The sequence below is a fragment of the Tachyglossus aculeatus genome, chromosome 23 (genome assembly GCF_015852505.1).
Source record: "Tachyglossus aculeatus isolate mTacAcu1 chromosome 23, mTacAcu1.pri, whole genome shotgun sequence".
In the NCBI taxonomy this organism is placed as follows: Eukaryota; Metazoa; Chordata; class Mammalia; order Monotremata; family Tachyglossidae; genus Tachyglossus; species Tachyglossus aculeatus.
In genome coordinates, this window is record NC_052088.1 from 13,102,162 (window position 1) to 13,115,294 (window position 13,133).

Here is a 13,133-nt window from a genome sequence, read left to right on the forward strand (position 1 = left end):
CTAAGCGCTGGGGAGGATACAAGGTGATTAAATTATACCACGTGGGGCTCACAGTCGTAATCCCCATTTTACAGAAGAGGGAACTGGGGCACAGGGAAGTCAAGTGACGTGCCCAAAGTCACACGGCTGACAATTGGCGGAGCCGGCATTTGAACCCATGACCTCCGACTCCAAAGCCCGGGCTCTTTCCACTGAGCCACGCGGCTTCTATTTTATCCATTATCGATTTATTTTACTTCTACATATTTACTATTCTATTGATTTTGTTAACGACTGCATCCAGTGCTTAGAACAATTAATTAAGCCAGGTTTTCCTTTTGCCGCGTACCTTGAGGTGTCAGAGTCGATGAAGGGACCCCCACTGAGAAGTTTCCTCGATTATCCCTAAATCTCCATTCGGAGCTGTGTCCCAGTTACTCCAGTTACATCCAGTAACTGGATGTTACTCTTCTAGACTGTAAGCCCACTGTTGGGTAGGGACTGTCTCTATATGTTGCCAATTTGTACTTCCCAAGTGCCTAGTACAGTGCTCTGCACACAGTAAGTGCTCAATAAATACAACTGAATGAATAATAATAATAATGGCATTTGTTAAGCGCTTACTATGTGCAAAGCAGTGTACTAAGCACTGGGGGGGATACAAGGTGATCACGTTGCCCCGCGTGGGGCTCACAGTCATCATCCCCATTTTACAGATGAGGTAACTGAGGCTCCGAGAAGTTAAGTGACTTGCCCAAGGTCACGCAGCAGACATGTGGTGGAGCCGGGATTCGAACCCATGACCTCTGACTCCAAAGCCCGTGCTCTTTCCACTGAGCCACGCTAAATGAATGAAACAGTGCTTCGCATAGTAAGCGCTTAACAATAATAGTATATATTTGTACGTATTTATTACTCTATTTTATTTGTACTTATTTATTCTATTTATTTTATTTTGTTAATATGTTTTGTTTTGTTCTCTGTCTCCCCCTTCTAGACTGTGAGCCCACTGTTGGGTAGGGACCATCTCTAGATGTTGCCAAGTTGTACTTCCCAAGCACTTAGTACAGTGCTCTGCACACAGTAAGTGCTCAATAAATACGATTGAATGAATGAATGAATAATGATGGTATTTGTTAAGCACTTACTATGTGCAAAGCACTAAGCGCTTAACAATAGTAATAATAATGATGGTATTTGTTAAGCGCTTACTATGTGCAAAGCACTGTTCTAAGCGCTGGGGAAGTTACGAGGTGATCGGGTTGTCCCACGGGGGGCTCACAGTCTTAATCCCCATTTCACAGATGAGGTAACTGAGACACAGAGAAGTGAAGTGACTTGCCCAAAGTCACACAGCTGACAATTGGTGGAGCCGGGATTTGAACCCATGACCTTTGACTCCAAAGCCCGTGCTCTTTCCACTGAGCCACGCTGCTATTTATTTTACTTCTACATATTTACTATTTACTTTGTTAACGACATGCATCCAGCGCTTAGAACAGTGCTTCGCACAAAGTAAGCGCTTAACAATAATAATATATGCTTGTACGTATTTGCTACTCTATTTATTTTATTTGTACGTTTATTCTATTTATTTTGTTTTGTTAATATGTTTTGTTTTGTTGTCTGTCTCCCCCTTCTAGACTGTGAGCCCGCTGTTGGGTAGGGTCTGTCTCTATGTGTTGCCAACTTGTACTTCCCAAGCGCTTAGTACAGTGCTCTGCACACAGTAAGTGCTCAATCAATACGATTGAATGAATGAATATGTAATATAATTATTATTACTATTATTATGGTACTTGTTAAGCGCTTACTATGTGCTCTGCAGATAGTGCAGTGCTCTACAATGCTCTGCACATAGTAAGCGCTCAATAAATACGATTGATGATGATGATGTGCCAAGCACTGTTCTAAGCGCTGGGGGAGATACAAGGGACCGTCTCTGTGTGTTGCCGACTTGTACTTCCCAAGCGCTTAGTACAGCGCTCTGCACACAGTAAGCGCTCAATAAATATGATTGAATGAATGTAGAGCACTGTACTAAGCACTTGGGAGGGTACAATACACGATAAACAGACACATTCCCTGCTCACAGTGAGCTTTCAGTCTAGAGGGGGGAGACAGATGTCATTACAAATAAATAAATTACAGATATGCCGAGAAGCAGCGTGGCTCAGTGGAAAAGAGCCCGGGCTTTGGAGTCAGAGGTCATGGGTTCAAATCCCGGCTCCGCCACTTGTCAGCTGTGTGACTTTGGGCAAGTCACTTCACTTCTCTGGGCCTCAGTTCCCTCATCTGTAAAATGGGGATGAAGACTGTGAGCCCCACGTGGGACAACCTCATGACCTTGTATCCCCCCAGCGCTTAGAACAGTGCTTTGCACATAGTACGCGCTTAAGAAATGCCATCATTATATGTACATAAGTGCTGGGGGGCTGGGTGTGGAGGGGGGGGAAATGAAGTGATTAAGTCAAGGTGACGCAGAAGGGAGTGGGAGAAGAGGAAAGGGGACGCTTAGCCTGGGAAGGCCTCTGCTGAGGTAACTGAGGCACAGAGTAGTTAAGTGACTTGGCCAAGCTGTAACTGAAGCACAGAGAAGTTAAGTGACTTGCCCGAGCTCACCCAGCAGACAAGTGACAGAGCTGGGATTAGAACCCAGGTCTTCTGATTCCCAGGCCCGTGCTCTTTTCATTAGGCATTAATGCTATTAATGCTATTTCATTTTCATTTCATTAGGGGAAGCAGCGTGGCTCGGTGGAAAGAGCACGGGCTTTGGAGTCAGAGGTCGTGGGTTCAAATCCCGGCTCCGCCACTTGTCAGCTGTGTGACGTTGGGCAAGTCACTTCACTTCTCTGGGCCTCAGTTCCCTCATCTGTAAAATGGGGATGAAGACTGTGAGCCCCTCGTGGGACAACCTGATTACCTTGTACCTACCCCAGCGCTAAGAACAGTGCTTTGCACATAGTAAGCGCTTAACAAATACCACCATTATTTTATTATTTATTAGGCTACACTGCTTCACCTCCTCCTTGGGCTATGAGGCCTGGGTGGGGCCAGGACTGTATCCTGTTTAATTATCTTGTACCTTCCCCAGCACTTCGTACAGTGCTTGGCAAATACCTCAATTATGATTATTACTATTATTATTTCTATTATTATTACTATTGAACAAGCCACGTAAAGCCAATGAGAGGTCACTGGAAGAACAGGCTTCACCTGATATTCTCACAAGACCACAAGAGTATAGAGCAGCCTATATTGCTTAAAGAAGAGTTTGTGATAAAGACAGCCCAAGGAAGAAGACGCTCTGGTACGAAAAACTTCCAAAAAGGTGGTTTCGTCTGACAAACCACGAATTCAACTATCAAAAAAGCCAAGGAGACCAACCCCTCTACAGCATTCCTATTGAGAAAATTCTAGCAGTGGAAAAATTGGAGGAAGAGCCCTTCAAAATGAAAAATATATTCCAGGGCCCCCAGCCCAAGAGAGCCCCAGGTCAACAACTGCGCGGCGGCCGAGGACTGAATCGACATAATAATAATTGTGGTGGTAATAATAATAATAATAATAATTGCATTTGTTAGGTACTTACTATGTATCAGGCACTGTACCAAGCCCCGGGAAGATACAAGGTAATCGCCACAGTGGCCTCACAGTATTCATTCTCATTTTACAGATGAGATAACTGAGGCCAAGAGAAGTGAAGTGACTTGCCCAAGGTCATATAACATTCATTCATTCAATTGTATTTATTGAGCACTTACTGCGTGCAGAGCACTGTACTAACCGCTTGGGAAGTACAAGCTGGCAACATATAGAGACAGTCCCTACCCAACAGCGGGCTCACAGTCTAGAAGGGGGAGACAGACAACAAAACAAAACATATTAACAAATTAAAATAAATAGAATAGTAAATATGTACAAGTAAAATAAAAAGAGTAATAAATCTGTACAAACATATATACAGGTGCTGTGGGGAGGAGAAGGAGGTAGGACAGGGGGATGGGGAGGGGGAGGAGGGGGAGAGGAAGGAGGGGGCTCAGTGTGGGAAGGCCTCCTGGAGGAGGTGAGCTCTCAGGAGGGCTTTGAAGGGAGGAAGAGAGCTAGTTTGGCGGATGTGCGGAGGGAGGGCATTCCAGGCCAGGGGGAGGACGTGGGATGGGGGTCGATGGCGGGACGGGCGAGAACAAGGCCCAGTGAGGAGGTTAGCGGCAGAGGAGAGGAGGGTGCGGGCTGGGCTGGAGAAGGAAAGAAGGGAGGTGAGGTAGGAGGGGGCGAGGTGATGGACAGCCTTGAAACCGAGAGTGAGGAGTTTTTGCCTGATGCGTAGGTTGATTGGTAACCACTGGAGATTTTTGAGGAGGGGAGTAACATGCCCAGAGCGTTTCTGCCCAAAGATGATCCGGGCAGCAGCGTGAAGTATAGACTGAAGTGGGGAGAGACAGGAGGATGGGAGATCAGAGAGGAGGCTGATGCAGTAATCCAGTCGGGATAGGATGAGAGATTGAACAGACAAGTGGCGGAGTCGGGATTAGAACCCATGTCCTCCTGACTCCTAGCTCTGTGCTCTATCCACTAGGCCACGCTGCCACGGCCAGCCAGCGAACGAAAAGCGGTTCACCGTCTCCCCAGGCCTGGGCCTATCTGAGCAGCCACTGGCTGCTGGGAGCCCACGCCACGCTGCACCCTGTCCAGGAGGGCCCCCGGCAAACATCCAGCGCCACAGAGACGGCCACCACCGGACCGGGAGCGTCTAACTCCCTCTTCAACTCCTATGTGACCAAACTGGAGAAAATACCAGGTGAATGTACAGAATATCAGTCCATTGTGTAAGCGGGGATGGGGCCTTCCCTGGGGCCCATCTGATTGCCCAGACATCTCTTCCTCTGGCCTGGAAGCTCGCTGGGGGCAAGGAACATATCTACCAACTAGGTTGAATTGTACTTTCCAAGTGCTTAGTACATTGCTCTGCACACAGTAAGCTTTCAATAAATAATATCGCCATGTACACCCACTCATTCCAACTCGGTTGAATTGTACTCTCCAAGTGCTTAGTACAGTGCTCTGCACACAGTAAGCTTTCAATAAATAATATCGCCATGTACACCCACTCATTCACTCCCATGGCTTCGACTCTCCCCCTCCTCCCCCCTCCATCCCCCCCACCTTACCTCCTTCCCTTCCCCACAGCACCTGTATATATGTATATATGTTTGTACATATTTATTACTCTATTTTACTTGTACATATCTATTCTATTTATTTTATTTTGTTAATATGTTTTGTTTTGTTCTCTGTCTTACTGAGTCTCTGACCAATCTAACTAGCCTGAACTATGTCTGACAGATTTCCTCAGCCCCACATCTCCTACGATCACATCGGTCATTTATTTTCATGTCTGTCTCCCCCTCTAGATTGTAAGCCTTATGGGCAGGGAGCGTGTCTACCAACTCTGTTATATTGTACTCTCCCAAACCCTTAATACAGTGCTATGCACACAGAAAGTGCTCAGTAAATATCATTGATTAGTTGATTTATGTTACAAACAAAGGTGTTTGGAAACAGTGTGATGGTTACCATACTGACATCTGTCTTCATGTTTGTGATCTTCCTTCTAATATCCCTGTAAATACCCATCATATTCCCAAAGTCTGTGAGTCCACCAGATAGCTAACATCAGTAACTTTTCCCTTAAAAACCTATTGTGCATCTGTTGTCCATTATTTTTTTCAAACTCTTCTTGAAACTCTAGACTGTGAGCCCACTGTTGGGTAGGGACCGTCTCTATATGCTGCCAACTTGTACTTCCCAAGCGCTTAGTACAGTGCTCTGCACACAGTATGTGCTCAATAAATACGATTGATTGATTCTAGACTGTGAGCCCACTGTTGGGTAGGGACCGTCTCTATATGCTGCCGACTTGTACTTCCCAAACGCTTAGTACAGTGCTCTGCACACAGTAAGCGCTCAATAAATACGATTGATTGATTGATTGATTGATTGACTACCAACTCTTCACGGATGATTCCCAAATCTACCTCTCCAGCCTGAACTCTGTTCTTCCCTGCAGTCTCACATTTCCTCCTGCCTTCAGCACATCTCTGACACCTCAAAGTCAACATACCCAACAATCAATCAAAACAATCAACAGTATTTAATGAGCGCTTAGTATGTGCAGAGCACTGTACTAAGCACACGGGAAAGTACAGTACAGAGTTGGCAGACACATTCCCCGCCCACAACGGGCATACCTTCTCGAGGGAGACAGACATTAATATATCCTTGACTCATCCCTCTGATTCAACCCATATTTTCAATGTCACCAAATCTTGTTGGTTCTAACTTCACAACATTGCTACAATCCACCTTTTCCCCTCCATCCAAACTGCTGATCTACAAGCACTTAGCCTCCCCAACCTGGACTATTGCATTATTCTGCTGCCCAGATCATTTTTCTAAAAAAAATTCAGTCCTGTGAGCCCCACATGAGACAGAGTCTGTGTCCAACCTGATTTGCTTGTATCTAGCCCTGCGCTTAATACAGTGCCTAGCACATAGTAAGCGCTTAACAAATACCACAAGTATTGTTATTATTATTGTTATTAATGCCCCTACTCCTCAAGAATCTCCAGTGGTTGCCCATCCACTTCCACATCAAACAGAAACTCTATACTATCAGTTTTAAATCAATCAACTCTCCTTAACCACTTTACCTTGCTGATTTCTTATTCATTCATTCATTCAATTGTATTTATTGGGCACTTACTGCGTGCAGAGCACTGTACTAAGCGCTTGGGAAGTACAAGAGAAGCAGCGTGGCTCAGTGGAAAGAGCACGGGCTTTGGAATTAGAGGTCATGGGTTCAAATCCCGACTCCGCTGTCAGCTTGTGACTTTGGGCAAGTCACTTAACTTCTCTGGGCCTCAGTTACCTCATCCGTAAAATAGGGATTAAAAGTGTGAGCCCCCCCGGGGACAACCTGATCAACTTGTAACCTCCCCAGCACTTAGAGCAGTGCTGTGCACATAGCACTTAACAAATGCCATTATTATTATTATTATTATTGTTACAAGTCAGCAACATATAGAGACGGTCCCTACCCAACAACGGGCTCACAGTCTAGAAGGGGGAGAGAGACAACAAAACAAAACATGTAGACAGGTGTCAAAATCATCAGAACAAATAGATTTAAAGCTGTAATTTTTTTAATAATTAAAGCTATATCTTATTTCAATCCAGCCCAAATGCTTCACGCCTCTAACACCAACCTACTCAACAAACCTCATTCTCACCTATCTTGCCACCGATCCATTGTCTACTTCCTCCCTCGGACCTGAAACTCCCTCCCCCTTCATATACAACAGGCGATCACTCTGCCCACCTTCAAACCTTTACTAAAATCCCACCTCCTCCAAGAGGCCTTCCCTGACTAAGCACTCATTTCCCCTACTCCCTCTCCCTTCTGCATCACTTACGTTGGATCTGTACCTTTAAAGAGGAGCAGTTTGGCCTAGTGGAAAGAGCATGGGCCTGGGAATCAGAGGACCTGAGTTCTAATCCCAGCTCTGCCATTTGCCTTCTGTGTGACCTTGGGCAACTCACTCAATTTATCTGTGCCTCAGTTTCCTCATCTGTAAAATGGGGATTCAATCCCTCTTCTCCCTCCTACTTAGAATATAAGCCCCATGTGGGGCAGGGACTGTATCCAACATAACTAATATGGATCTACCCCAGGGCTTAGGATAGTGCTTAACATTTAGTAAGTGCTTAACAAATACCACAATCATTATTATTATTATTATTATTATTATTATTAAAGCACTTGATATTCTGATATTCATCCCACCTTGAGCCCCATGGCACGTGTATACTTATCCATAATTTATTTTAATATGTGTCTCCCCCTCTAAACTGTAAGCTCCTTATGGGCAGGGAACATGTCTTCCAATGCTGTTGGTACTGTAATCTCCCAAACTCTTTGTACAAGGCTCTGCCTACAGTAAATCCCTTTAGATTTTAAGCTCGTTATGGGCAGGAAATGTCTACCAACTCTGTTATATTGTTGTCCTATACTCTCCCAAGCACTCAGAACAGTGCTCTGCACACAGTAAGCTTCCAGTAAATACCACTGATTGATTAAGTAGACACTCAGTAAATAGCATTGAATGATTGATAATTAGGTGAAGGGCAAGGAGCTCCCTTTCGCTTCTAAAGCTTTGTAAATTCCAGGCTATACCCTTGCTTTTTCTGCCTCAGGATTTCCTTCCAGAAAAACTTCCCTCTGACCCTACCCACAGTACTGAGCTACTAGGCCTGCTCAGCAGCTATGAGTAGGTTTTGGTCTAGAAATGGAAACTTCAGTTCTGCGGATTGGGATCGCAAATCAGGTTCATCTGGTTATACACTGAACTGGGAATATCCTTTAGCCTTCTTTCCCTGCCTCCTACTCCTGCTTCCCATGCCAATATTAAGATGACCAGAAATCCCACTTTGGGAGGAACAGTCTCAATTTGAGGGTTTCGTCTCAGCAAGCCTAAGGTTGGAACCATTAAGGGTCTCATTTAGGCTGTAGGACCCCTCAGCCAACTTGTATTTCCCAAGCGCTTTGTACAGTGCTCTGCACACAGTAAGTGCTCAATAAATACGATTGAATGAATGAATGAATGGTGATGGTATTGGCAACAAAATCTGAGGACTGAGATTTTTTGCAGTAACCCAAACCTAGGGAGGATTAGAGGACCCTAGAGTTCTGAATTTGCCTTAATTAGTCTGACAGTTCACATCTCCTTCCAGACACCTTCCCCAAATAAGCCCTCATTTCCTCTTCTCCCTTCTGTGTCAACCAGGCAATTGTATTTATTGAGCACTTATTGTGTGAAGAACACTGTACTAAGCACGTGGGAGAGTACAGTGTAACAATAAAGTGTAACAATAAGGCGAGCTTACAGTCTAGAGGGGGAGACAGACATTAAGATAAATAAATACATTTAAGATATCTATATAAGTACTGTGGGGCTGGAATGGGGGGAATGAATTAAGGAAGCAAGTCAGGGCAACGCAGAAGGGAGTGAAGAAGAGAAAAAGATGGCATAGTCAGAGAAGGCCTTCTTGGAGGAGATGTGCCTTCAATAAGGCTTTGAATGGGGGGAGAGTAATTGTCTGTCAGATTTGAAAAGGGAGGGCATTCCAGGCCAGAGGGCAGGATGTGGGCAAGTGGTCGGAAGAGAGATAGGTAAGATCAAGGTAGAGAAAAAGGTTAGCAGTGGAAGAGCGAAATGTGCAGGCTGGATTGTAGTAGGAGAGTAGCGAGGTGAGGTAGGAGGGGGCAAGGTGATTGACTGCTTCAAAGCCAGTGGTGAGCAGTTTCTGTTGATGAGAAGGTGGAGGTTCTTGAGGAGAGGGGAAACGTGTTCTGAATGCTTCTGAAGAAGAATGATCCAGGCAGCAGAGTGAAGTATGGCCTGGGGTGGGGAGAGACAGGAGACAGGGCGGTCAGCAAGGAGGCTGATACAGTAATCAAGATAGGACAGGATAAGTGATTGGATTAATGTGGTAGTAGTTCAGATGGAGAGGATAGGGTAGATTTTAGCGATGCTCCGAAGGTCAAACTGATAGGATTTAGTGATGGATTGGCTATGTGGGACAAATGAGAGAGAGGAGTCAAGGGCAAAGCCAAGGTTACGGGCTTGTGAGACGGGAAAGATGGTGGTGCTATCTATAGTGGTGGGAAAATCAAGGGGAGGACAGGGCTTGGGTGGGATGATAAGGAGTTCTGTCTTAGACATGTTAAGTTTCAGGTGACAGGAGGACATCCAAGTAGAGAGGTCTTGAAGGCAGGAAGAAATATGAGACTGCAGAGAGGGAGAGAGATCAGGGCTGGAGACTTAGATTGGAGAATCATCCACATAGAGGTGGTATTTGAAGCCATTTTAATGAATGGGTTCTCCAAGGGAGTGGGTGTAGATGGAGAATAGAAGGGACCCAGAAATGAACCTTGAGGGACACCCACAGTTAGGAGGTGGGAGGCAGAGGAGGAGTCTGCGAAAGAGACTGAGGATGAGTGGCCAGAGAGATAGGAGGAGAACCAGGAGAAAATAGTTAATGAAACCGAGGTTGGATAGTGTTTCCAGGAGAAGGGCGTGGTTGACAGTGTCAAAGGCAGCTGAGAGGTCAAGGAGGATTAGGATGGAGTTGAGGCCATTGGATTTGGCAAGAAGGACATCGTTTGTGACCTTTGAGAGGGGAGTTTTGGTGGAGTGAAGGGAATGGAAGCCAGATTGCAGGGGTCAAGGAGAGAAACGGAGGAGAGGAACTTGAGATAGCGGGTGTGGACAACTCGCTCAAGGAAGTTGGAGAGGAAAGGTAGGCGGGAGATGGGGCGATAACCGGAGGGAATCATGGAGTCAAGGGAGGGTATGTTTAGGATAGGGGAGACATGGGCATGTTTGAAAGCAGTGGGGAAGAAGCCACTGGAGAGCAAATGGTTGAAAATGGCAGTTAGGAAGGTAGGAAGGAAGGGGGCAAGTGATCTGACAAGGTACAAAGGAATGGAGTCGGATGCGCAGGAGGAGAGGGGGAATTTTGAGAGAAGGCAGGAGATCCCCTCTAGAGATACTGCTTTGAAAGTCATCTCTGCACTTGAATTTACATCCTTTATTCATCCCTCCCTCCACCCCATAGCACTTATGTATTTGTTTCTGTTAATGTCTGTCTCCCTCTTTAGACTATAAGCTCTATGCTGGCTGGGAGCGTGTTTACCATCTCTGTTATACTGTATTCTCCCAAGCACTTAGTACAGTGCTCTGCACCCAGAAAGTGCTCAATAAATACTATTGATCAATTGAATTTGAAAGTGCAAGCAGTAGGAATCTAATGATGCCCTCGTTAAGGAACAAATGAGGAAAAATAAGAGACCCGTCACATGTCCCTGCTGTCCAGTGGTTGAAATGATAGCTACTTATTTATTAGACTGACTAGTAAAAGTACCTTTTTTGGTCGAAGGAGACTGAGTCACTGGCAGGCTACCCAGGCTGTAGCCAAGGCACCAGTTGGCAAAGGTAGGGTGACCACCTCCACCTTCGCCACCCTTTCAGAGGCATTGCTGAGGGGTGTGGGGTGATGCAAGAAAGTGGAGGTATAGTCCCCTGTCATCATCAACACTTCCTCCAACCAACCCAGTCATTCCATCCCATTAGCCACCCATTAGCCCTCATGTACGTATTTACTTATACAGTCATTTCAGCTCTAAGACATGTTTTTCTTATGTAATTTGGATGGAATAGGGAAACATAATTTGCATAATGTGGCTGTAAATTAGTTATGTGATGGAGCTCTGCCAGGAATGCTGTTTTGAGCAGTGATGGGATTTGTGGAAACTGTATTATTAGTCCTTCGTTCGTATCGCAAAGGGAACCAACAGCAAGCATTTAGAATTCATTGTTTACTAGAAATAAAATAAATTGGTTCCACATGAGTACTAGAGAGGGGACTGCTCTGTATTGCTAAGACAAAGATAGGCTAGTTGTCTCTGGTCACCCTAGAGGAAATCTCCCTGACTCCTGGCAACGGTTTGTCCGGATAAGCCATTTAAATCATTTATCTTTCTTTACTGGCCCAGGGTCTCCCCTTGCTCTGCCCTCATTTAACCTTTAATCCCCACTCTGAAGCCTGAACCTATCATTCATTCATTCATTCAATCGTATTTATTGAGCGCTTACTGTGTGCAGAGCACTGCACTAAGCACTTGGGATGTACAAGTTGGCAACATCTAGAGACGGTCCCTACCCAACAACGGGCTCACAGTCTAGAAGGGGGAGACAGACAACAAAACAAAACATGTGGACGGGTGTCAAGTCATCAGAATAAATAGAAGTAAAGCTAGATGCACATCATTAACAAAATAAATAGAATAGTAAATATGAACAAGTAAAATAAATAGAGTAATAAATCTGTAGAAACATATATACAGGTGCTGTGTGGAGGGGAAGGAGGTAGAGCGGGGGGGTGGGGAAGGGAAAGAAAAGAGGGGGCTCAGTCTGGGAAGGCCTCCTGGAGGAGGTGAGCCCTCAGTAGGGTTTTGAAAGGAGGAAGAGAGCTAGCTTGGCAGATGTGTGGAGGGAGGGCATTCCAGGCCAGGGGGAGGACTATCCTGACAGCCCCTTTTCATTTTTAACTAGTCCCTTCCTCCCCACCCCGTTCCTGCTGCACCAGTTCTGTTGCCTCGCACACCACCCAGGGGCCTTAAAGCAATGGGGCAGCAGGGGTGGGATTGAGGTGGGTGGAGGAATGCTACCAGTGAAGGCTGGGAGGGGGACGGTAGGGATGGGAGAAGCTGCCTCCTGCCACCTCTTCCCCCCATCCCCTTCCCCGAGGCTTTAGGGGACTAAGAGAATGTTGGCTGGGACAGAACAGACCCATTAATCAATCAATCAATCGATCGTATTTATTGAAACTGAGCCCCCTTTTCCCTCTCCCCCTCCCCATCCCCCCTGCCCTACCTCCTTCCCCTCCACACAGCACCTGTATCTATGTTTGTACAGATTTATTACTCTATTTATTTTACTTGTACATATTTACTATTCTATTTATTTTGTTAATGATGTGTATCTAGCTTTATTTTTATTTATTCTGGTGACTTGACACCTGTCCACATGGTTTGTTTTGTTGTCTGTCTCCCCCTTCTAGACTGTGAGCCCGTTGTTGGGTAGGGACCGTCTCTATAGGTTGCCAACTTGTACTTCCCAATGTGCATACAGTAAGCGCTCAATAAATACGATTGAATGAATGAATGAATGAACTGAGCTCTTGCTCTCTGCAGAGCACTGTATAAAAGCACCTGGAAGAGTATAGAAGAGAACAATAACAGAGTTGTTAGACAAGCTCCCTGCCCACAATACTATTACAGCCCAGAGGGATTATAAAATTATACATTATAACATTTTTGAATAATAATAGCAGTAATTGTATCAGTCAATCAGTGGTATTTATTGAGCACTTACTATGTGAAGAGCACTGTCCTAGTGCTTGGGAGAGTACAATACAATGGATTAGCAGACCCAGTCCCTGCATATAGCAAACTTAGAGTCTAGAGGAAACTGTAGATATCTATATGCACTAAGTATTGGGATAAATACAGTACAATCAGCTCACGCACA